The 24704-nt window shown below is 44.5% G+C and overlaps 1 protein-coding gene across 1 annotated transcript in view; it reads right to left on the bottom strand.

The window, feature by feature from the left end:
* LOC147095572 (scavenger receptor cysteine-rich domain-containing protein DMBT1-like) overlaps nt 1-24704 on the bottom strand; it is a 960763-nt gene that overhangs the window by 500406 nt on the left and 435653 nt on the right. The window lies entirely within an intron of this gene.

Below are 24704 nucleotides of genomic sequence, written 5' to 3' on the forward strand. Positions count from 1 at the left end.
GGAGCAGGAGTAGGCCATTCGGCCCCTCGAGCCTGCTCCGCCATTTAATGAGATCATGGCTGATCATCCAATTTCAGTACCCTTTCCCTGCTTTCTCCCCATATCCCGTGATCCCTTTAATAGAAACATAGATAAGTTGTTCCTAGAATAATACAGCACAGACTTCAGGAGGACTTCAATGTCCATCACCAAGAGTGGCTCAGTAGCACCACTAGTGATCGAGCTTTTTTTTACTTATTCGTTCCTGGGATGTGGGCATCACTGGCAAGGCCAGCATTTATTGTCTATCCCTAATTGCCCTTGAGAAGGTGGTGGGGAGCCGCCGCCTTGAACCGCTGCAGTCTGAGGGGTGAAGGAAATCCCACAGAGAGTATAATTTCTTGCAGCGGTTTGGTACAACTGAGTGGTTTGCTAGGCCATTTCAGGGGGCAGTTAAGAGTCGATCACATTGCTGTGGGTCTGGAGTCACATATAGGCCAGACCGGGTGAGAACAGCAGATTTCCTTCCCTAAAGGACATTAGTGAACCAGTTGGGTTTTTACGACAAGGACCATGTGGTGGTCATTCCGATCAATACTGTCATGGTTTCATGGTCACCATCACTGATACTAGCTTTTCTAAAAATTTCAGATGTATTTAATTAACTGAATTTAATTCCCCCAGCTGCCGTGCTGGGAACTGAACTCACGTCTCCACGTCATTAGTCCAGGCCTCTGGATTACTAGTAACACGCACCAGTAACATAACCACTCTGCTACCATACACCTCATCTGGTCTAGTGCTGAAGGAAAGAGCTGCCAGTCTGGGCCTGCGACAGGTGGTGAGAGAATCAACACGAGGGAAAAACCTACTTGACCTTGTTCTCACCAACCTACCTGTCACAGATTGATGACAGTATTGATAGGGACGACCACAACACAGTCCTTGTGGAAACAAAGTCCCATCTTCACACTGGGGTCACCCTCCATTGTGTTGTGTCACGCTACCACCGTGCTAAGTGAGATAGACTCAGAACAGATCTAGCAGCTCAAAACTGGGCATCAATGAGTCACTGCGGGCCATCAGCAGCAGCAGAATTGTATTCCACCACAATCTGTAACCAGTATCTCTCTCACTCTACCATTACATCAAGCCAGGCGACCAACAATGGTTCAAGAGCATGCCAGGAGCAGCACCAGGCTTACCTGAAAATGAGGTGCCAACCTGGTGAAGCTACAACACAGGACTACATGCATTATAAACAGCAGAAGCAGCATGCTGTAGAAAGAGTCAAGCAATCCCACAACCAATGGATCAGATCAAAGCTCTGCAGTCCTGCCACATCAGTCGTGAATGGTGGTGGACCATTAAACAACTGGAGGGGGAAGCTGCATGAATATCCCCATCCTCAATAATGGCAGAGTCCAGCACGTGAGTGCAAAAGACAAGGCTGGTGCATTTGCAACCATCTTCAGCCTCCTTCTGAAGTGCCCACCATCACAGATGCCAGACTTCAGCAAATTCGATTCACCCCACGTGATATTAAGAATGGCTGAGCACATTAGATACAGCAAAGGCTATGGGCCCCGACAACATCCCGGCTATCGTGCTGAAGACTTGCACTCCAGGACTAGCCGCGCCTCTAGCCAAGTTGTTCCAGTACAGCTACAACACTGGCATCTACCTGTTAAAGTGGAAAATGGCCCAGGTATGTCCTGTCCACAAAAAGCAGGACAAATCCAATCTGGACAATTACCGCCCCATCCGTCTACTCTCAACCACCAGGTGATGGAAGATGTCATCGACAGTGCATTTAAGTGGCACTTACTCACCAATAACCTGCTCACTGATGTCGTTTAGGTTCCGCCAGGGCCACTTGGCTCCAGACCTCATTTCGGCCTTTGTCCAAACATGGACAAAAGAGGTGAATTCCAGAGGCGAGGTGAGAGTGACTGCCCTTGACATCAAGGCAGCCTTTGACCGAGTGTGGCTTCAAGGAACCCGAGTAAAACTGAAGTCAATGGGAATTGGGGATGGGGGGGAATTCTCCACTGGCTGGAGTCATACCGAGCACAAAGGAAGATAGTTGTGGTGGTTGGAGGGCAATCATCACAGCCCCAGGACATCGCTGTAGGAGTTCCTCAGGGCAGTGTCCTAGGCCCAACCATCTTCAGCTGCTTCATCAATGATCTTCCCTCCATCATAAGGTCAAAAGTGGGAGTGTTTGCTGATGATTGTACAATATTCATTTCCATTCGCAATTTGTCCGATAATGAAGCAATCTGTGTCTGCATGCAGAAAGACCTGAACAACATTCAGGTTTGTGCTGATAAGTGGCAGGTAACATTCACCGGCCAGGTGAACGGCTCAGGGTGGGTTTACTGGCTGGGTGAGCTGCTCAGGGGGGCGGGGCCTTTCCTCCCAGGGGTGGGTCCCACCTCACTTAAAAGGGCAACACAGGTTCAATGTGGGACCCAGAGCTGGTAGCCTTTAAAATGGGCGGGAGATGATGGGTCGGCTGATGCACGTGCTGTTGAGGTGCAGACTGAGGGAGGGGCAAGGATTTATCAACAAGGACCAGGTGTAATAGAGATGGGAAAATGCTTGTTGGTCATAAGGAAAGGGTGGTGGTTTTGGATAGGAAGGTGCAGCAGTGAGGAGGGTCGACTGAAGTGAGGGGTCATTGAGGGCGAGGTTCAGTCACTGAGACATCAGAGATCAGTGAAGTGGCTGGGATGGTTTTATACCCCGAGAGCCAATGGTCAGGGTTCAGAGCTGGAGGATGGGACAACCAAGGACAGAGAGGCTGTGAAATGGAGGCAGATGTTGAAGGAAACCAAGAAAGTGGGGACGTGAATGGAGTACGGTTGGAAAAAGTAGATAAAAAGGTGAGGAAGCAGGTGTCACTGGTCAAGGTATTACATTAACAACCTCTGAAATTGCCCAGGATATAACATTGGCTAAAGGTTTCAGGCAGTGTCCAATAAAGCAGATGGATATAAGAAAGAAAGAATTTGCATTTATATAGCGCCTTTCATAGGAACAGGAGTAGGTCATTTAGTCCCTTCGAGCCTCTTCAATGAAATCATGGTTGATCTGTGACCTAACTCCATAAAACCGCCTTTACCCCATAATCCCATTGGTTAACAAAAATCTATCAATCTCCAATTTAAAATTAACAATTGACCCAGCATCAACTGCCGTTTGCAGAAGAGATTTCCAAACTTCTACCGCCCTTTGCGTGTAGAAATGTTTCCTAACTTCATTCCTGAAAGGCCTGGCTCTAATATTTTAGGTTTTGTCCCCTACTCCTAAACTCCCCAACCAACGGATATAGCTTCTGTCTCACTACCCTATCGGTTCCCCTTAATATCTTGAAAGCTTCAATCAAATCACCCCGAATCTTCTAAATTCCAGGGAATACAACCCTAGTTTTTTGTAATCTCTAGACCGTGTGTCGGTATTTAGGATGGATCGAGGGCCCACTCCCAATTCCAGGACCCTCCCAGACTGGTAATCTGCTTGAGTTACGCACCAGCCCAAGAATTTCTGGCAGCCAAAATCTGCTTCAAAAGCAAGAGTGCCACCAACTGGGCCAAGCTAGCACTCTAGTTGCTCTTGTCCAAACTAGGAAGAGCTTCTCTCCCCTGAACCAAAGGAATCAGGAGGAAATACAAATGAATGTTGGTGCTGGGAACTGAGTTTGAGCTGTACGTGAGTCAGTCCCACCTGAACAACAACAACAGACATTTACATCGCACCTTTCAAGTGTTACAAGTCTAAGGCACTTTACAGAGAAAAGCGACAGATGGCAAACAACGGCCAAGAGGTTCGGAGTGGTGACTGAAGGTCAGAACGATGAGTGATGAGGAGGTTTTCAAAAGAGAAAGGTGATGTAGAGAACTGGAGGGGTTTAGGGAAGGAATTCCAGAGCTTAAGGTCTAGGCAGCTGAAGGCACGGCTGCCAATGGTGGAGCGATTAATATCGGTGATGCAGAAGTGCCAGAATTGGAAGAGTGCAGAGATCTCGGGGTTGTAGGGCTGGAAGAGGTTACAGAGATAGGGAGTGGTGCGGCTATGAAGGGATTTGAAAACATGGATGAGAATGTTAAAATCCAGATGTTGCCAGACTGGGAGCCAAAGTAGGTCAGCGAACACATGAGTGATGCATGAACGGGACTTGCTGTCAGTTAAGATTTGGGCTGCAGAGTTTTGGATGAGCTCAAGTTTCTGAAGTGTGCAAGGTGAGAGGCCAGTCTGGAGAGTATTGGAATAGAGTCATAGATTCATAATGGCACAGAAGGAGACCATTCGGCCCATTGAGTCCATGCCGGCTCTCTGTAGAGCAATCCAGTCAGTCCCATTCCCCTGCTCTATCCCCGTAGCCCCGCAAGTTTATTTCCCTCAAGTGCCTATCCAGTCTCCCCTTGAAAACATTGAGTGTCTCCGCTTCCACCAGTTCTGTCAGCAGCGAGTTCCAGGTCCTCACCACTCGCTGCATAAAAAAGTTTATCCTCACATCCCCCCTGTATCTCTTGCCCAAAACCTAAAATCTGTGTCCCCTAGTCCTTGTACCATCAACTAGTGGGAACATCCTTTCTCCGTCTAGCTTCTCCAAACCCATCATAATCTTGTACACCTCTATCAAATCACCCCTCAACCTCCTTTGCTCTAATGGAAACATATCCAGTTTCTCCAACCTGTCCTTGTAGCTAAGATCCCCCATCCCCGGAACCATTCTGGTAAATCTCCTCTGCACCCTCTCAAGGGCCTTCACATCCTTCCTAAAGTGTAGTGATCAGAACTGGACACAATACTCTAGTAGTGGCCTAACCAGCGCTTTATAAAGATTCAACATAACTTCCCTACTTTTGTACTCAATACCTCTATTTATGAAGCCCAAGATCCCATATGCTTTGCTAACCACTCTCTCAATATGCCCTGCCACCTTCAGGGACCTATGCACATTAACTCCCAGGTCCCTCTGTCCCTGCACACTCTTTAAAACTGTGCCATTAAGTGTATATTGCCTCTCCCTGTTCCTTCTGCCAAAATGCATCACCTCACACTTCTCTGTATTAAATTCCATCTGCCACTTGTCTGCCCATTCTGCTAGCCTTTCTATGTCCTGCTGCAGTCGATTGGTATCATCCTCACTGTTTGCCACACCCCCAAGTTTGGTGTCATCGGCAAATTTAGAAATATTACTTTGTATTCCAATATCCAGGTCATTTATATATATCAAAAAAAGCAGTGGCCCCAGCACTGACCCTTGGGGAACACCACTGCCTATCATCCTCCATTCTGAAAAACAACCATTTACCACAACTCACTGTTTTCTGTCCTTAATCCAATTCCTTATCCAAGCTGCCACTGACCCACCTTTTCCATGAGCCTCAATTTTGTGAACCAGCCTTGTATGTTGTACTTTGTCAAACACCTTCCAAAAATCCATGTCGACAACATCCATTGCATTTCCTTCACCAATCCTCCCTGTTACTTCATCAAAAAATTCAATTAGATTAGTCAAACACGATCTGCCTTTTACAAATCTGTGTTGGCTCTCCTTAATTAGCTTAAACCTCTGCAAGTACCTGTTAATTTTTTCCTTGATTATTGTTTCTATAACTTTACCCACCACTGATGTTATAGTCGAGTCTAGAGGTGACAATGGCATGGATGAGTGTTTCAGCATCAGATGAACTGAGGCAGGGGCAGAGGCGGGCGATGTTATTGTTGTGTCCATGTGTTGATAGAGACACTGAAGACAGGAGTTGGTTTCATAGGTGTTTACTAAACAAAGTCTGGAGGGGAACTAACTGATACAACACAATATACAGGCTTATATAGCCTGAGTGGCCATTACCGGCATTACAGTACACATGGGGCTCTTAAAGGCACATACACTACAATTCCTCCCCTTTTAGCCAACCAGTACATAATATTTTAAGTAATTATTAATTACATGTTACAAGAAAAATAATCTACACATTGCTGCAGTTAATTAATTATAAGTCAGTCTCTCTGGAGGCTTCCTGACTCGGTCCGGATAACGCCTCGGTGGTGTAGTAGTTTCTGGTGGTGTAGTAGGTTCTTTTGGCAAGGCAGATTCGGCTTGAATGCCAGTGTCGGGTTCATCGGGTTCCAGTATCACCGGATCGGAGGTAGATATGGGTATCTCCACTTCATCATTAGGCGTATAGAGTTGTGGTGTAGGTTGTCCCTTTTCGGATGACTATGATTTGGTCAGCATGGCGCCTTATTATGCTTTCTCCGATGTCCACGGTATACATCAGCGGTCCTAGTCGTGTGCAGATAGTTCCAGGCTGCCATTTCTCGGTACGGTAGTCCCGGGCCAAAACTTGTTGACCTATCTGGAAGGTTCTAGTTGGCCTTTCATTCATGCCTTGAAATTGCCGGTTCTCCACGTCCCTTCTGATGTTGGGCTTGATCAAATCCAGCCGGCATCTTAGGCTTCTATTGAAGAACATCATGGCGGGAGTTTGGTTTGTAACCATATGTGTTGCATTCCTGTATGCGAACAAGAAGTTATCCACCTTGTGCTGAAGTTTTATGTCTTCATTACCCATGGCCTTTATGGCCTTCTTGAAGGTCTGGACAAACCTTTCAGCCAATCCATTGGTGGCGGGATGGTATGGGGCAGACGTGTAGTGCATTACCCCATTGTTTTTTAAGAACTTCCTGAATTTTTCGGACACAAATTGCGGTCCATTATCAGAACAGATCTGTTCCGGCAGCCAATTCCTGGCAAATATGGTCCTTACTACTGTGATGGTTTTTTCCGTGGTGGTGGAGGACATCTTTATTACCTCCAGCCACTTGGAGTGTGCATCAACCGCGATTAAGAACATTGAGTCCATAAATGGACCAGCAAAGTCGATGTGTACCCTTTGCCAGGGAGATGAGGGCCACTCCCATGGATGTAGAGGGGCTTGGGGTGGAGCGTTTTTGACCTTCTGGCATCCTAGGCAGCTCTTGGTCATTTCTTCGATGTCTCCATCGATACCTGGCCAACATACAAATGCCCTGGCTAGGTTCTTCATTTTCACTCCACCCAGATGCCCCTCGTGAAGTTCCTTTAGAAATTTATCCTGGAGTTTGGGTGGAATCACCACTCTGGATCCACACATCAAGGTTCCTCGGCACACTGACAGCTGCTCTCTTCTTTGCGAGAATGCTGGCAACAGTGGTTCGCCATGTGCTGGCCATCCCTTCACTGTTAAATCGTAGACTCGTGAGAGAGTCGGGTCATTTCTAGTTTCCCTTTCAATGGCAGAATTTGTTACTGGTAGACATTCGACTATGGTAGAGTGGAAAATCTCCACTGGGTCTACGGTAGGTGCTTCTTCTACCATTGGCAACGGTAGGCGCGATAACCCGTCAGCATTCCCATGCTGTTTTGATCCTTTGTATTCTATGTTGTATTGGTGTGCCCTAGAAAAAGGGACCACCTCTGTAGCCTTTGCGCTGTCATAATGGGAACGCCCTTTTTAGGGTTGAATATGGAGATGAGGGGTTGATGGTCAGTCAACAAGGTAAATTTTTGTCCGTGTAGGTAATGGTTGAATTTCTTCACTCCCCATACCAGGCTGAGTGCTTCCCTGTCGATTTGGGCATAGTTATGCTCAGCTGAGTTCAATGAGCGTGACGCAAAAGCTATCGGCCGTTCCGAGCCATCAGGTAATTTATGCGATAATACTGCTCCTACGCCGTAAGGGGATGCATCGCACGCCAGTCTGATTGGCAGTGATGGGTTGTAATGAGCCAAAACTTCTTTGGACGTGATTAAGTCTTTGCATTTATGGAAGGCACATTTACAGTCTTCGCTCCATTTCCAAATTACTCCCGTTTGTAGCAGTTCATTAAAAGGGTGTAGAAGAGTTGATAAGTTCGGTAAAAATTTATGATAGTAATTTATTAATCCCAGGAACGACCTTAATTGTGAAACATTTTCAGGTGCTGGGGCTTTTATGACCGCTTCAATTTTTTCAGGTGACTTATGCAACCCTTCCTTATTAATTATGTGGCCACAATATGATATTTCATTTTGGAAAAATTCACACTTGGGGCGATTTGCTCGTAGGCCCATTCTCTCAGCCTAGTGAGCACCTGCTCCAAATTGGCAAGGTGCTCGTTGTCGTTTTCTCCTGTTACGAGGATGTCGCCTAGGTAGCATTGAGTCCCCGGAATCCCTTGGAGGACTTGCTCCATAGCTCTTTGCCAGATACCTGGAGCGGATGCTACTCCGAAAACCAGTCGATTGTACTGGTACAGATCTTTGTGTTTATTTATCGTGAGATATTTTTTAGAGGCCTCTTCAACTTCCATCTGTAGATATGCCTGTGCCAAGTCAATTTTGGTGAAACGTTTCCCTCCGGATAGTGAGGCGAAAATATCTTCTATCCTCGGAAGAGGATACTGTACCGTGTGAAGGACCGGGTTTACAGTCACCTTGAAGTCTCCACAGATGCGAATTTTTCTCTGTTCTTCAGATTTATCATTGTTCAATGCTTTCTTCATGACTGGGACGATGGGTGTTGCCCACTCGTTCCAATCTAGTTTGGATAATACGCCTGCCTTTTCCAAATTCTCCAACTCTGCCTCGACTGCTGGACGAATTGCGTATGGCACCGGTCTTGCCTTAAAAAACTTGGGAATTGCTGCATTTTCCACTTTTATTGAGGCAGTGGTGCCTTTCAAGGTTCCAAGTTTCTCTTGAAACACTTCTTTGGCGTTGGCCAAGATGTCTTTTAATCGTTCAGGTATGACGTCATCATCGTTTTTTTTCTTACTGGTCACCGTCAGTGCCTGAATGGAGTGCCAGTCTAAACGTATTTTCCTGATCCATTCACGTCCCAACAGCGGTGGACCACCATCTTGTAGAATGTATAAATACAACTTTTGTATTTCCTTGCCGTTGTATACAACAGGCACCCTTATTTTTCCTTTGGGGTATACTTTCTGCCCCGTATATGTTTTCAAGATAATGGATGTGTCTTTTAAAGGTATATGCGGAAATAGCCGCTCGTAATCGCGTCGATTTATGACGGTCAGAGCTGATCCTGTATCTAGCTCCATTTTAACTGGGGACCCTGCTATCGTGAGGGTAACCCAAATGGTCTGGTAATCATCTTTGGCAATTACATTATGTAATTTGAGACAGCTTAGTCTCTTGTTTTCAGAGTCGCTATCGCTCTTCTGGTCTTCGGAGCTACTGTCCGTCATCATTTGTACCTTTTTATACTTTTCTTTATTGATTTTTTTTTTCCTGTCTGTGGATTTTTTTGTCCAGATCAGCATACCCGTGCAATGTGTCCAATCTTTCCGCATTGCCTGCATGCTTTGTCCTTGAACCAGCAGTCCCTCTGGTCATGGGTGGATCTGCCACAGCGATAACATCTCTCGAAACTCTGTGTCATTTTATGGGTGCCGAAGTCCTGTGTCTTTTGTTGTATCTCTGCAGCTCCTCTTGCGGCTGCTTCGTATGATACAGCCATACTGAAAGCCTTGTCCAGTGTTAAATATTTTTCAGAAAGCAGCCTTTTCTGTGTTCCTTCACTTAAGGGACCGCAGACGAATTTGTCTCGAAGATAATCTGCTAGTCCTGCCCCGAATTGGCAGTGTTTTGATAGCTTTCTTAATTCGGTGAGGTAATCAGCGTTACTTTCATTCTTGTGTTGATTTCTCTTGAAGAATTTGAATCGTTCCGCTATCAGCAGCGGTGTTGGGTTTAAGTGCTCCTGTAGGGTATCAACAATTTCTTTAAAATTCTTGTCCTTTGGTTTGGCTGGAGTGATTAAATTTCGTAACAGCCCGTATGTCTTTGTGCCCATTAGATTTAGCAGTACTGAAGCTTTTTTTTCATCTTCTATTCCATTTGCGGTGCAATATACCTCCACTCTTTCCACATATGTGGTCCAATCCTCTATCTCATTATCAATAGCATCAATATTGCCAGACTTAGGCATCCTAAAAAAAAAATGGTGCTTCCCGCGCTTTTCTTTCTTTTCTGCAGTAAAGATATGGCGCTTCCCGCGCTTCCCCCACCGCTGCTGCCGATGACAACGCTGTTTCCCGCGGTTTCCATTCTTTTTATTTATTTATTTACAGTTGGAGACTCGTTCCCGCCGGACTCTCTCTCTAGGTCTGAACGCTGACCTGCTTGCAGCGCCGGCCGTCTCCCGAGTGCTCCCTCCCCGTCTGTTACTGCTTGCCTCCGCTTTCGCTGCTTGGCCTAGCTGTAGAGCCAGCCGCTGGAGCCCCAGCCCGACACCCAGAAAGGGTTATTGCAGTACCTGCCACCAGCTTGGCTAGCTGGTGAAACCACAGCTTTTTCTTTTTCTTGATTTTTCTTCAACTTTGGACGCCAGAGGAATCGATGTCCTTGAGGTGCTGCCGAATTGCAGGTAAGTCCGTTTCCAATTCGTCGCCACTGTTGTGTCCGTGTGTTGATAGAGACACTGAAGACAGGAGTTGGTTTCATAGGTGTTTACTAAACAAAGTCTGGAGGGGAACTAACTGATACAACACAATATACAGGCTTATATAGCCCGAGTGGCCATTACCGGCATTACAGTACACATGGGGCTCTTAAAGGCACATACACTACAATTATGGAGGTGGAAGTAGGCGGTATTGGTACTGGAGTTGAAATGTGGTCAGAAGCATATCTCAGGGTCAAATAAGATGGCAAGGTTGTGAATGGTCTGGTTCAGCCTCAGACAGTTGCCAGGGAGAGCGACAGTCGGTGGCTAGCGGACCGAGTGTGAGCCGGGGCCCAAAGACAATGGCTTCAGTCTTTCCAATATTAGTTGGAAGAAATGTCTGCTCATTCAGCACTGGATGTTGGACAAGCAGTGTGATGAAACAGAGGCAGTGGAGGGGTCAAGGGAGGTGGTGGTGAGGTAAAGCTGGGTGTCATCAGCATATATATGCAACCTGATGTTGATTTTTTGGAATATGTTGCCGAGGGGCAGCATGTAGATGAGAAATAGGAGGAGGCCAAGTATAGATCCTTAGGGGACTCCAGAACCATCTGTGCGGGAGCAGGAAGAGAAGCCATTACAGGTGATTCTCTGGCTACGACTGGATGGATAAGAATGGAACCAGGCGAGTGCAGTCCCACCCAGGTGGACGATGGAGGAGAAGCTTTGGAGGAGAATGGTGTGGTTAAATGTGTCAAAGGCTGCAGGCAGGTCGAGAAGAAAAGGAGGGATCATTCATCAGAGTTACATAGGATGTCATTTGTGACTTTGCTGAGGGCCGGTTCGGTACTGTGTTTCAGGAGGAAACACGATTGGGGGGATTCAAACATGGAGCCACGGGAAAGAAGGGGACAGATTTGGGAGGCGACAGCACATTCAAGGACTTTGGAGAGGAAAGGGAGGTTGCAGATGGGGTGGTAGCTTGCAAGGACAGAGGGGTCAGGGGTTGGTTCTTATGAGGAGGAGCATGATGATGGCAGATTTGAAGAGCAGGAGGACCATAACTGAGGAGAGGAAACTGTTAGCATCAGCTAACATAGGGTCCAGGAAAGGAAGTTGGATGGTCAGCAATTTGTTGGAAATAGGGTTGAGGGAGCAGGAGGGGGGTCTCATGGACAAGATGTGCTCGGAGAGAGCATGAGGGGTGACAGGAGAGAAACTAGAGAAATATCCAAGTTCAGGGCTAGGACAGCTGAGAACATTATGGGAAGTTTGGCCCAGTGGGCTAGGGAATGGAGGGAAGCAGCAGAGGAGCTGATCGGACAGTCTCGATCTTAGCGCCAAATCGCACTTGTTGTTGGAAGTGAGTGTGGAGGGGGGCAGGGGAGTGGGCCTTATGGTTTGTAGTGGAGAAGATAAGCTGGGGGTTATGATTGCATGATCCTGGAATAGTGAGCAGTTTTGGCAGAGGAGAGCAGGACCCCAGTGTGCTTTATGTGGTCCAGACAGATCTGGTGATGGATGTTTGTCACAGGTGTCCTTGTGTGTGTTCCTTGAAATTGAGGGAGTGAAGATGAGGGTTGTACCAGTGGGAACGATCAGGGTGCGAGACAGTAATGGTTTTATATCGAACTGTACAGACTGGGTACAGTGTACAGTTCGATATATTCCCAGACTCCAGTGTGCACAGTGAACAGATATTACAGACTGGGTACAGCGTAAAGTTAGATATATTCCCAGGCTCCAGTATGTACAGTGAACAGATATTACAGACTGGGTACAGTGTACAGTTAGATATATTCCCAGACTCCAGTGTGTACAATGAACAGATATTACAGACTGGGTACAGTGTACAGTTAGATATATTCCCAGACTCCAGTATGTACAGTGAACAGATATTACAGACTGGGTACAGTGTACAGTTAGATATATTCCCAGACTCCAGTGTGTACAATGAACAGATATTACAGACTGGGTACAGTGTACAGTTAGATATATTCCCAGACTCCAGTGTGTACAATGAACAGATATTACAGACTGGGCAGTGTACAGTTAGATATATTCCCAGACACCAGTGTGTACAATGAACAGATATTACAGACTAGGTACAGTGTACAGTTAGATATATTCCCAGACATCAGTGTGTACAATGAACAGATATTACAGACAGGGTACAGTGTACAGATAGATATATTCCCAGACTCCAGTGTGTACAGTGAACAGATATTACAGATTGGGTACAGTGTACAGTTAGATATATTCCCAGACTCCAGTATGTACAGTGAACAGATATTACAGACTGGGTACAGTGTACAGTTAGATATATTCCCAAACTCCAGTATGTACGGTGAACAGATATTACAGACCGGGTACAGTGTACAGTTAGATATATTCCCAGACTCCAGTATGTACAGTGAACAGATATTACAGACTGGGTACGGTGTACAGTTAGATATATTCCCAGACTCCAGTGTGTACAGTTAACAGATATTACAGACTGGGTACGGTGTACAGTTAGATATATTCCCAGACTCCAGTATGTACAGTGAACAGATATTACAGACTGGGTACAATGTACAGTTAGATATATTCCCAGACTCCAGTGTGTACAGTGAATATATATTACAGACTGGGTACAGTGTACAGTTAGATATATTCCCAGACTCCAGTATGTAGTGAACAGATATTACAGACTGGGTACAGTGTACAGTTAGATATATTCCCAGACTCCAGTGTGTCCAGCGAACAGATATTACAGACTGGGTACAGTGTACAGTTAGATATATTCCCAGACTCCAGTATGTACAGTGAACAGATATTACAGACTGGGTACAGTGTACAGTTAGATATATTCCCAGACTCCAGTGTGTCCAGCGAACAGATATTACAGACTGGGTACAGTGTACAGTTAGATATATTCCCAGACTCCAGTCTGTACAGTGAACAGATATTAAAGACTGGGTACAGTGTACAGTTAGATATATTCCCAGACTCCAGTGTGTACAGTGAACAGATATTACAGACTGGGTACAGTGTACAGTTAGACATATTCCCAGACTCCAGTATGTACAGTGAACAGATATTACAGACTGGGTACAGTGTACAGTTAGATATATTCCCAGACTCCAGTATGTACAGTGAACAGATATTACAGACTGGGTACAGTGTACAGTTAGATATATTCCCAGACTCCAGTGTGTACAGTGAACAGATATTATAGACTGGGTACAGTGTACAGTTAGATATATACCCAGACTCCAGTGTGCACTGTGAACAGATATTATAGACTGGGTACAGTGTACAGTTAGATATATTCCCAGACTCCAGTGTGTACAGTGAACAGATATTATAGAGTGGGTACAGTGTACAGTTAGATATATTCCCAGACTCCAGTATGTACATTGAACAGATATTACAGACTGGGTACAGTGTACAGTTAGATATATTCCCAGACTCCAGTGTGTACAATGAACAGATATTATAGACTGGGTACAGTGTACAGTTAGATATATTCCCAGACTCCAGTGTGTACAATGAACAGATATTACAGACTGGGTACAGTGTACAGTTAGATATATTCCCAGACTCCAGTATGTACAGTGAACAGATATTACAGACTGGGTACAATGTACAGTTAGATATATTCCCGGACTCCAGTGTGTGCAGACTGATCAAAACCTTCGATCCAGACCTTCAAAGCATCCTACATGCTCTCATCCCACGTACTCCCCGCGTGGGAGACTTCTACTGCCTCCCAAAGATACACAAAGCCAACGCACCTGGACGTCCTATCGCATCAGGCAGCGGAACCCTGTGTGAGAACCTCTCTGGATATGTCGAGGGCATCCTGAAACCCATCGTACAGGGAACCCCCAGCTTCTGTCGCGACACTACAGACTTCTTACAGAAGCTCAGCACCCACGGACCAGTTGAACCAGGAACACTCCTCGCCACGATGGACGTCTCGGCACTCTACACCAGTATCCCCCACGATGACGGCATCGCTGCGACAGCCTCAGTACTCAACACCAACAACAGCCAATATCCAGACGCCATCCTACAACTCATCCGCTTCATCCTTGACCACAATGTCTTCACCTTCGACAACCAGTTCTTTACCCAAACACACGGAACAGCCATGGGGACCAAATTCGCACCCCAATACGCAAACATCTTCATGCACAAGTTCGAGCAAGACTTCTTCGCTGCACAGGATCTCCAACCAACGCTATACACCAGGTACATCGACGATATTTTCTTCCTATGGACCCACGGCGAAGAATCACTGAAAAGACTACACGATAACATCAACAAGTTCCATCCCACCATCAAACTCACCATGGACTACTCCTCAGAATCAGTCTCATTCCTGGACACACGAATCTCCATCAAAGACGGACACCTCAGCACTTCACTCTACCGCAAGCCCACGGACAACCTCACGATGCTTCACTTCTCCAGCTTCCACCCTAACCACGTTAAAGAAGCCATCCCCTATGGACAAGCCCTGCGAATACACAGGATCTGCTCAGACGAGGAGGAACGCGATGGACACCTACAGACACTGAAAGACGCCCTTGTAAGAACGGGATATGACGCTCGACTCGTCGATCGACAGTTCCGACGGGCCACAGCAAAAAATCGCATAGACCTCCTCAGAAGACAAACACGGGACACAACCAACAGAGTACCCTTCGTCGTCCAGTACTTCCCCGGAGCGGAGAAACTACGCCATGTTCTTCACAGCCTTCAACATGTCATCGATGACGACGAACACCTCGCTAAGGCCATCCCCACGCCTCCACTACTCGCTTTCAAACAGCCGCCTAACCTCAAACAGACCATCGTTCGCAGCAAATTACCCAGCTTTCAGGAGAACAGCGACCACGACACCACACAACCCTGCCACAGCAACCTCTGCAAGACATGCCAGATCATCAACACAGATACCGTCATCACACGTGAGGACACCACCCACCAGGTACATGGTACATACTCATGTGACTCGGCCAACGTTGTCTACCTCATACGTTGCAGGAAAGGATGCCCCGGAGCATGGTACATCGGCGAGACCATGCAGACACTGCGACAACGGATGAACGGACACCGCACAACAATCACCAGGCAGGAGTGTTCCCTCCCAGTCGGGGAACACTTCAGCAGTCAAGGACATTCAGCCTCCGATCTTCGGGTAAGCATTCTCCAAGGTGGCCTTCGAGACACACGACAACGCAAAATCGTCGAGCAGAAACTGATAGCCAAGTTCCGCACCCATCAGGACGGCCTCAACCGAGATCTTGGGTTCATGTCACGCTACATGTAACCCCACCTGATGCAGGGTCATCCAGACTCGAGTCGACATTGGCTTGTTCTCTCTACACAGATGCGGCCGGACCTGCTGTGATTTCCAGCCCAAAAAAATGTTTTTTGTCTGTTTTTTTGTTTTTCATACAGACCCCAGCATCTGCAATATTTGACCCCTTGTGACCCCACCTCATTGTTCTTTGATGTAATGTTTCCCTGACTGACCTGTTTGGACACCATTCACACCTTTGACTGCTGTGATTATCTCTCTGCCGAGGTGCGATAAATGGCAGTTGGAAAAGTTACCTGTAAACATCTGACATGATTCTCTGACTATATAAGCTGTGTCTTTATGCATTTCTCCACTTCACCTGAAGAAGGAGCAGCGCTCCGAAAGCTTGTGATTTCAAATAAAGCTGTTGGACTATAACCTGGTGTTGTGTGACTTCTTACCAGTGTGTACAGTGAACAGATATTACAGACCGGGTACAGTGTACAGTTAGATATATTCCCAGACTCCAGTGTGTACAGTGAATAGATATTACAGACTGGGTACAGTGTACAGTTAGATATATTCCCAGACTCCAGTATGTACAGTGAACAGATATTACAGACCGGGTACAGTGTACAGTTAGATATATTCCCAGACTCCAGTGTGTACAGTGAATAGATATTACAGAATGGGTACAGTGTACAGTTAGATATATTCCCAGACTCCAGTATGTACAGTGAACAGGTATTACAGACAGGGTACAGTGTACAGTTAGATATTTTCCCAGACTCCAGTGTGTACAGTGAACAGATATTACAAACCGGGTACAGTGTACAGTTAGATACATTCCCAGACTCCAGTATGTACAGTGAACAGATATTACAGACTGGGTACAGTGTAAAGTTAGATACATTCCCAGACTCCAGTGTGTACAGTGAACAGATATTACAGACTGGCTACAGTGTACAGTTAGATACATTCCAAGACTCCAGTGTGTACAGTGAACACATATTACAGACTGGGTTCTGTGTAAAGTTAGATATATTCCCAGACCCCGGTGTGTACAGTGAACAGATGTTACAGACTGCGTACAGTGTACAGTTAGATATATTCCCAGACTCCAGTATGTACGGTGAACAGATATTACAGACTGGGTACAGTGTACAGTTAGATATATTCCCAGACTCGTGTGTGTACGGTGAACAGATATTACAGACTGGGTACAGTAAAGTGTACAGTTAGATATATTCCCAGACTCCAGTATGTACAGTGAACAGACATTACACACTGCGTACAGTTAGATGTATTCCCAGACTCCAGTGTGTACAGTGAACAGATATTACAGACTGGGTACAGTATACAGTTAGATATATTCCCAGACTCCAGTATGTACGGTGAACAGATATTACAGACTGGGTACAGTGTACAGTTAGATATATTCCCAGACTCCACTATGTACAGTGAACAGATATTACAGACTGGGTACAGTGTACAGTTAGATATATTCCCAGAATGCAGCATGTACGGTGAACAGATATAACAGACTGGGTACAGTGTACAGTTAGATATATTCCCAGACTCCAGTATGTACTGTGAACAGATATTACAGACTGGGTACAGTGTACCGTTAGCTATATTCCCAGACTCCAGTGTGTACAGTGAACAGATATTACAGACCAGGTACAGTGTACAGTTAGATATATTCCCAGACTCCAGTATGTACAGTGAACAGATATTACATACTGGGTACAGTAGAGTGTACAGTTAGATATATTCGCAGACTCCAGTATGTACCGTGAACAGATATTACAGACTGGGTACAGTGTATAGTGAGATATATTCCCAGACTCCAGTATGTACAGTGAACCGATATTACAGCCTGGGTACAGTGTACAGTTAGATATATTCCCAGACTCGTGTGTACAGTGTACAGATATTACAGACTGGGTACAGTGTACAGTTAGATATTTTCCCAGACTCCAGTGTGTACAGTGAACAGATATTACAAACCGGGTACAGTGTACAGTTAGATACATTCCCAGACTCCAGTATGTACAGTGAAAAGATATTACAGACTGGGTACAGTGTAAAGTTAGATACATTCCCAGACTCCAGTGTGTACAGTGAACAGATATTACAGACTGGCTACAGTGTACAGTTAGATACATTCCCAGACTCCAGTGTGTACAGTGAACACATATTACAGACTGGGTTCTGTGTACAGTTAGATATATTCCCAGACCCCAGTGTGTACAGTGAACAGATGTTACAGACTGCGTACAGTGTACAGTTAGATATATTCCCAGACTCCAGTATGTACGGTGAACAGATATTACAGACTGGGTACAGTGTACAGTTAGATATATTCCCAGACTCGTGTGTGTACGGTGAACAGATATTACAGACTGGGTACAGTAAAGTGTACAGTTAGATATATTCCCAGACTCCAGTATGTACAGTGAACAGACATTACACACTGCGTACAGTTAGATGTATTCCCAGACTCCAGTGTGTACAGTGAACAGATATTACAGACTGGGTACAGTATACAGTTAGATATATTCCCAGACTCCAGTATGTACGGTGAACAGATATTACAGACTGGGTACAGTGTACAGTTAGATATATTCCCAGACTCCACTATGTACAGTGAACAGATATTACAGACTGGGTACAGTGTACAGTTAGATATATTCCCAGAATGCAGCATGTACGGTGAACAGATATAACAGACTGGGTACAGTGTACCGTTAGCTATATTCCCAGACTCCAGTGTGTACAGTGAACAGATATTACAGACCAGGTACAGTGTACAGTTAGATATATTCCCAGACTCCAGTATGTACAGTGAACAGATATTACATACTGGGTACAGTAGAGTGTACAGTTAGATATATTCGCAGACTCCAGTATGTACCGTGAACAGATATTACAGACTGGGTACAGTGTACAGTGAGATATATTCCCAGACTCCAGTATGTACAGTGAACCGATATTACAGCCTGGGTACAGTGTACAGTTAGATATATTCCCAGACTCGTGTGTACAGTGTACAGATATTACAGACTGGGTACAGTGTACAGTTAGATATATTCCCAGACTCCAGTATGTACAGTGAACAGATATTACAGACTGGGTACAGTGTACAGTTAGATATATTCCCAGGCTCCAGTATGTACAGTGAACAGATATGACAGACTGGGTACAGTGTACAGTTAGATATATTCCCAGACTCCAGTATGTACAGTGAACAGATATTACAGACTGGGTACAGTGTACAGTTAGACATATTCCCAGACTCCAGTATGTACAGTGAACAGATATTACAGACCGGGTACAGTGTACAGTTGGATAAATTCCCAGACTCCAGTGTGTACAGTGAACAGATATTACAGACTGGGTACTGTGTACAGTTAGATATATTCCCAGACTCCAGTATGTACAGTGAACAGGTATTACAGACTGGGTACAGTGTACAGTTAGATATATTCCCAGGCTCGCATGTACAGTGAACAGATATAACAGACTGGATACAGTGTACAGTTAGAGATATTCCCAGACTTGTGTGTACAGTGAACAGATATTACAGACTGGGTACAGTGTACAGTTAGCTATATTCCCAGACTCCAGTGTGTACAATGAACAGATATTACAGACTGGGTACAGTGTACAGTTAGATATATTCCCAGACTCCAGTGTGCACAGTGAACAGATAATACAGACTGGGTACCGTGTACAGTTAGATATATTCCCAGACTCCAGTATGTACAGTGAACATATATTCCAGACTGGGAACAGTGTACAATTAGATATATTCCCAGACCCCACTGTGTACAGTGAACAGATATTACAGACTGGGTACAGTGTACAGTTAGATATATTCCCAGACTCCAGTATGTACGGTGAACAGATATTACAGACTGGGTACAGTGTACAGTTAGATATTTTCCCAGACTCCAGTGTGTACAGTGAACAGATATTACAGACTGGGGACAGTGTACAGTTTGATATATTCCCAGACTCCAGTATGTACAGTGAACAGACATTACCGACTGGGTACAGTGTACAGTTAGATATATTCCCAGACTCCAGTGTGTACAGTGAACAGATATTACAGACTGGGTACGTTCTACAGTTAGATATATTCCCAGACTCCTGTATGAACGGTGAACATATTTTACTGGCTGGGTACAGTGTACAGTTAGATATATACCCAGACTCCAGTGTGTACAGTGAACAGATATTACAGACTGGGTACAGTGTAAAGTTAGATATATTCCCAGACTCCAGTATGTTCAGTGAACAGATATTACAGACCGGGTACAGTGTACAGTTAGATATATTCCCAGACTCCAATATCTACGGTGAACAGATATTACAGACTGGGTACAGTGTACAGTTAGATATATTCCCAGACTCCAGTATGTACTGTGAACATGTATAACAGACTGGGTACAGTGTACAGTTAGATATATTCCCAGACTCCAGTATGTACCGTGAACAGATATTACAGACTGGGTACAGTGTACAGCTAGATATATTCCCAGACTCCAGTATGTACAGTGAACAGATATTACAGACCGGGTACAGTGTACAGTTAGATATATTCCCAGACTCCAGTGTGTACAGTGAACAGATATTACAGACTGGGTACAGTGTACAGTTAGATATATTCCCAGGCTGCAGTGTTTACAGTGAACAGATATTACAGACCGGGTACGGTGTACAGCTAGATATTTTCCCAGACTCCAGTGTGTACGGTGAACAGATATTACAGACTGTGTACAGTGTACAGTTAGATATATTCCCAGACTCCAGTGTGTACAGTGAACAGATATTACAGACTGGGTACAGTGTACGGTTAGATATATTCCCAGACTCCAGTATGTACAGTGAACAGATATTACAGACCGGGTACAGTGTACATTTAGATATATTCCCAGACTCCAGTATGTACAGTGAACAGATATTACAGACTGGGTACAGTGTACAGTTAGATATATTCCCAGACTCCAGTGTGTACAGTGAACAGATATTACAGACTGGGTACAGTGTACAGTTAGATATATTCCCAGAGTCCAGTGTGTACACTGAACAGATATTACAGACTGGGTACAGTGTACAGTTAGATATATTCCCAGACTCCAGTGTGTACAGTGAACAGATATTACAGACTGGGTACAGTGTACAGTTAGATATATTCCCAGACTCCAGTATGTACAGTGAACAGATATTACAGACTGGGTACAGTGTACAGTTAGATATATTCCCAGACTCCAGTATCTATGGTGAACAGATATTACAGACTGGGTACAGTGTACAATTAGATATATTCCCTGACTCCAATATGTAATGTGAACAGATATTACAGACTGGGTACAGTGTACAGTTAGATATATTCCCAGACTCTAGTGTGTACAATGAAGAGATATTACAGACTGGGTACAGTGTACAGTTAGATATATTCCCAGACTCCAGTGTGTACAGTGAACAGAGATATTACAGACTGGGTACAGTGTACATTTCGATATATTCCCAGACTCCAGTGTGTACAGTGAACAGATATTACAGACTGGGTACAGTGACCAGTTAGATATATTCCAAGACTCCAGTATGTACAGTGAACAGATATTACAGACTGGGTACACTGTACAGTTAGATATATTCCCAGACTCGTGTGTACAGTGAACAGATATTACAGACTGGGTGCAGTGTACAATTAGATATATTCCCACACTCCAGTGTGTACAGTGAACAGATATTACAGACTGGGTACAGTGTACCGTTAGATATATTTGCAGACTCCAGTATGTACAGTTAACAGATATTACAGACTGGGTACAGTGTACAGTTACTTATATTCCCAGACTCCAGTATGTACAGTGAACAGATATTACAGACAGGGTACAGTGTACAGTTAGATATATTCCCAGACTCCAGTGTGTACAGTGAACAGATATTACAGACTGGGTACAGTGTACAGTCAGATATATTCCCAGACTCCAGTGCGTACAGTGAACTGATATTACAGACTGGGTACAGTGTACTGTTAGATATATTCCCAGACTCCAGTGTGTACAGTGAACAGATATTACAGACTGGGTACAGTGTACAGTTAGACATCTTCCAAGACTCCAGTATGTACAGTGAACAGCTATTACAGACTGGGTACAGTGAAGTTAGATTTATTCCCAGACTCCAGTATGTATAGTGAACAGATATTACAGACTGGGTACAGTGTACAGTTGGATATATTCCCAGAGTCCAGTATGTACAGTGAACAGCTATTACAGACTGGGTACAGTGTACAGTTAGATATATTCCCAGACTCCAGTATGTACAGTGAACAGATATTACAGACTGGGTACAGTGTACACTTCGATATATTCCCAGACTCCATTGTGTACAGTGAACAGATATTACAGACTGGGTACAGTGTAGTTAGATATATTCCCAGACTCCAGTATGTACAGTGAACAGATATTACAGACTGGGTACAGTGTACAGTTAGATATATTCCCAGACTCCAGTGTGTACAGTGAACAGATATTACAGACTGGGTACAGTGTACAGTTAGATATATTCCCAGATTCCAGTGTGTACAGTGAACAGATATTACAGACTGGGTACAGTGTGCAGTTAGATATATTCACAGACTGCAGTATGTAAGTGATCAGATATTACAGACTGGGTACAGTGTACAGTTAGATATATTCCCAGACTCCAGTGTGTACAGTGAACAGATATTAAAGACTGGGTGCAGTGTACAGTTAGATATATTCGCAGACTCCAGTGTGTACGGTGAACAGATATTACACACTGGGTACAGTGTACAGTTAGATATATTCCCAGACTCGTGTGTACAGTGAACAGATATTAAAGACTGGGTACAGTGTACAGTTAGAGATATTCCCAGACTCGTGTGTACAGTGAACAGATATTACAGACTGGGTACAGTGTACAGTTAGCTATATTCACAGACTCCAGTATTTACAGTGAACAGATATTACAGACCGGGTACAGTGTACAGTTAGATATATTCCCAGACACCAGTATGTAGAGTGAACAGATATTACAGACTGGGTGCAGTGTACAGTTAGACATATTCAGAGACTCCAGTATGTACAGTGAACAGATACTACAGACACGGTACAGTGTACAGTTAGATATATTCCCAGACTCCAGTATGTAAGGTGAACAGATATTACAGACTAGGTACAGTGTACAGTTAGATATATTCCCAGACTCCAGTATGTACAGTGAACAGATATTTCAGACTGGGTACAGTGTACAGTTGGATATATTCCCAGACTCCAGTATGTACAGTGAACAGATATTACAGGCTGGGTACAGTGTACAGTGAGATATATTCCCAGACTCCAGTGTGTACAGTGAACAGATATTACAGACTGGGTACAGTGTACAGTTAGATATATTCCCAGATTCCAGTATGTACAGTGAACAGATATTACACACTGGGTACAGTGTACAGTTAGATATATTCCCAGACTCCAGTGTGTACAATGAACAGATATTACGGACTGGGTACAGTGTACAGTTAGATATATTCCCAGACTCCAATATGTACAGTGAACAGATATTACAGACTGGGTACAGTGTACAGATAGATATATTCCAAGACTCCAGTGTGTACAGTGAACAGATATTACAAACTGGGTACAGTGTACAGTTAGATATATTCCCAGACTCCAGTGTGTACAGTGAACAGATATTACAGACAGGGTACAGTTTACAGTTAGATAAATTCCCAGACTCCAGTGTGTACAGTGAACAGATATTACAGACCGGGTACAGTGTACAGTTAGATATATTCCCAGATTCCAGTATGTACAGTGAACAAATATTACAGACTGGGTACAGTGTACAGTTAGATATATTCCCAGACTCCAGTGTGTACAGTGAACAGATATTACAGACTGGGTACAGTGTGCAGTTAGATATCTTCCCAGACTCCAGTATGTACGGTGAACAGATATTACAGACTGGGAACAGTGTACAGTTCGATATATTCCCAGACTCCAGTATGTACGGTGAACAGATATTACAGACCGGGTACAGTGTACAGTTAGATATATTCCCAGACTCCAGTATGTAGAGGGAACAGATATTACAGACTGGGTACAGTGTACAGTTAGATATATTCAGAGACTCCAGTATGTACAGTGAACAGATACTACAGACATGGTACAGTGTACAGTTAGATATATTCCCAGACTCCAGTATGTAAGGTGAACAGATATTACAGACTGGGTACAGTGTACAGTTAGATATATTCCCAGACTCCAGTATGTACAGTGAACAGATATTTCAGACTGGGTACAGTGTACAGTTGGATATATTCCCAGACTCCAGTATGTACACTGAACAGATATTACAGGCTGGGTACAGTGTACAGTTAGATATATTCCCAGACTCCAGTGTGTACAGTGAACAGATATTACAGACTGGGTACAGTGTACAGTTAGATATATTCCCAGACTCCAATATGTACAGTGAACAGATATTACAGACTGGGTACAGTGTACAGTTAAAAATATTCCCAGACTCCAGTGTGTACAGTGAACAGATATTACAGACCGGGTACAGTTAGATATATTCCGAGACTCCAGTATGTACACTGAACAGATTTTACAGACTGGGTACAGTGTACAGTTAGATATATTCCCAGACTCCAGTGTGTACAGTGAACAGATATTACAGACTGGGTACGCTGTACAGTTAGACATATTCCCAGACTCCAATGTGTACGGTGAACAGATTTTACAGACTGGGTACAGTGTACAGTTAGATATATTCCCAGACTCCAGTGTGTACGGTGAACAGATATTACAGACTGGGTACAGTGTACAGTTAGATATATTCCCAGACTCGTGTGTACAGTGAACAGATATTAAAGATTGGGTACAGTGTACAGTTAGAGATATTCCCAGACTCGTGTGTGCAGTGAACAGATATTACAGACT

The sequence above is a fragment of the Somniosus microcephalus genome, unplaced genomic scaffold, assembly GCF_052327205.1.
Source record: "Somniosus microcephalus isolate GS21.2 unplaced genomic scaffold, FLI_Smic_1.0 unresolved_chr1, whole genome shotgun sequence".
Lineage (NCBI taxonomy): Eukaryota > Metazoa > Chordata > Chondrichthyes > Squaliformes > Somniosidae > Somniosus > Somniosus microcephalus.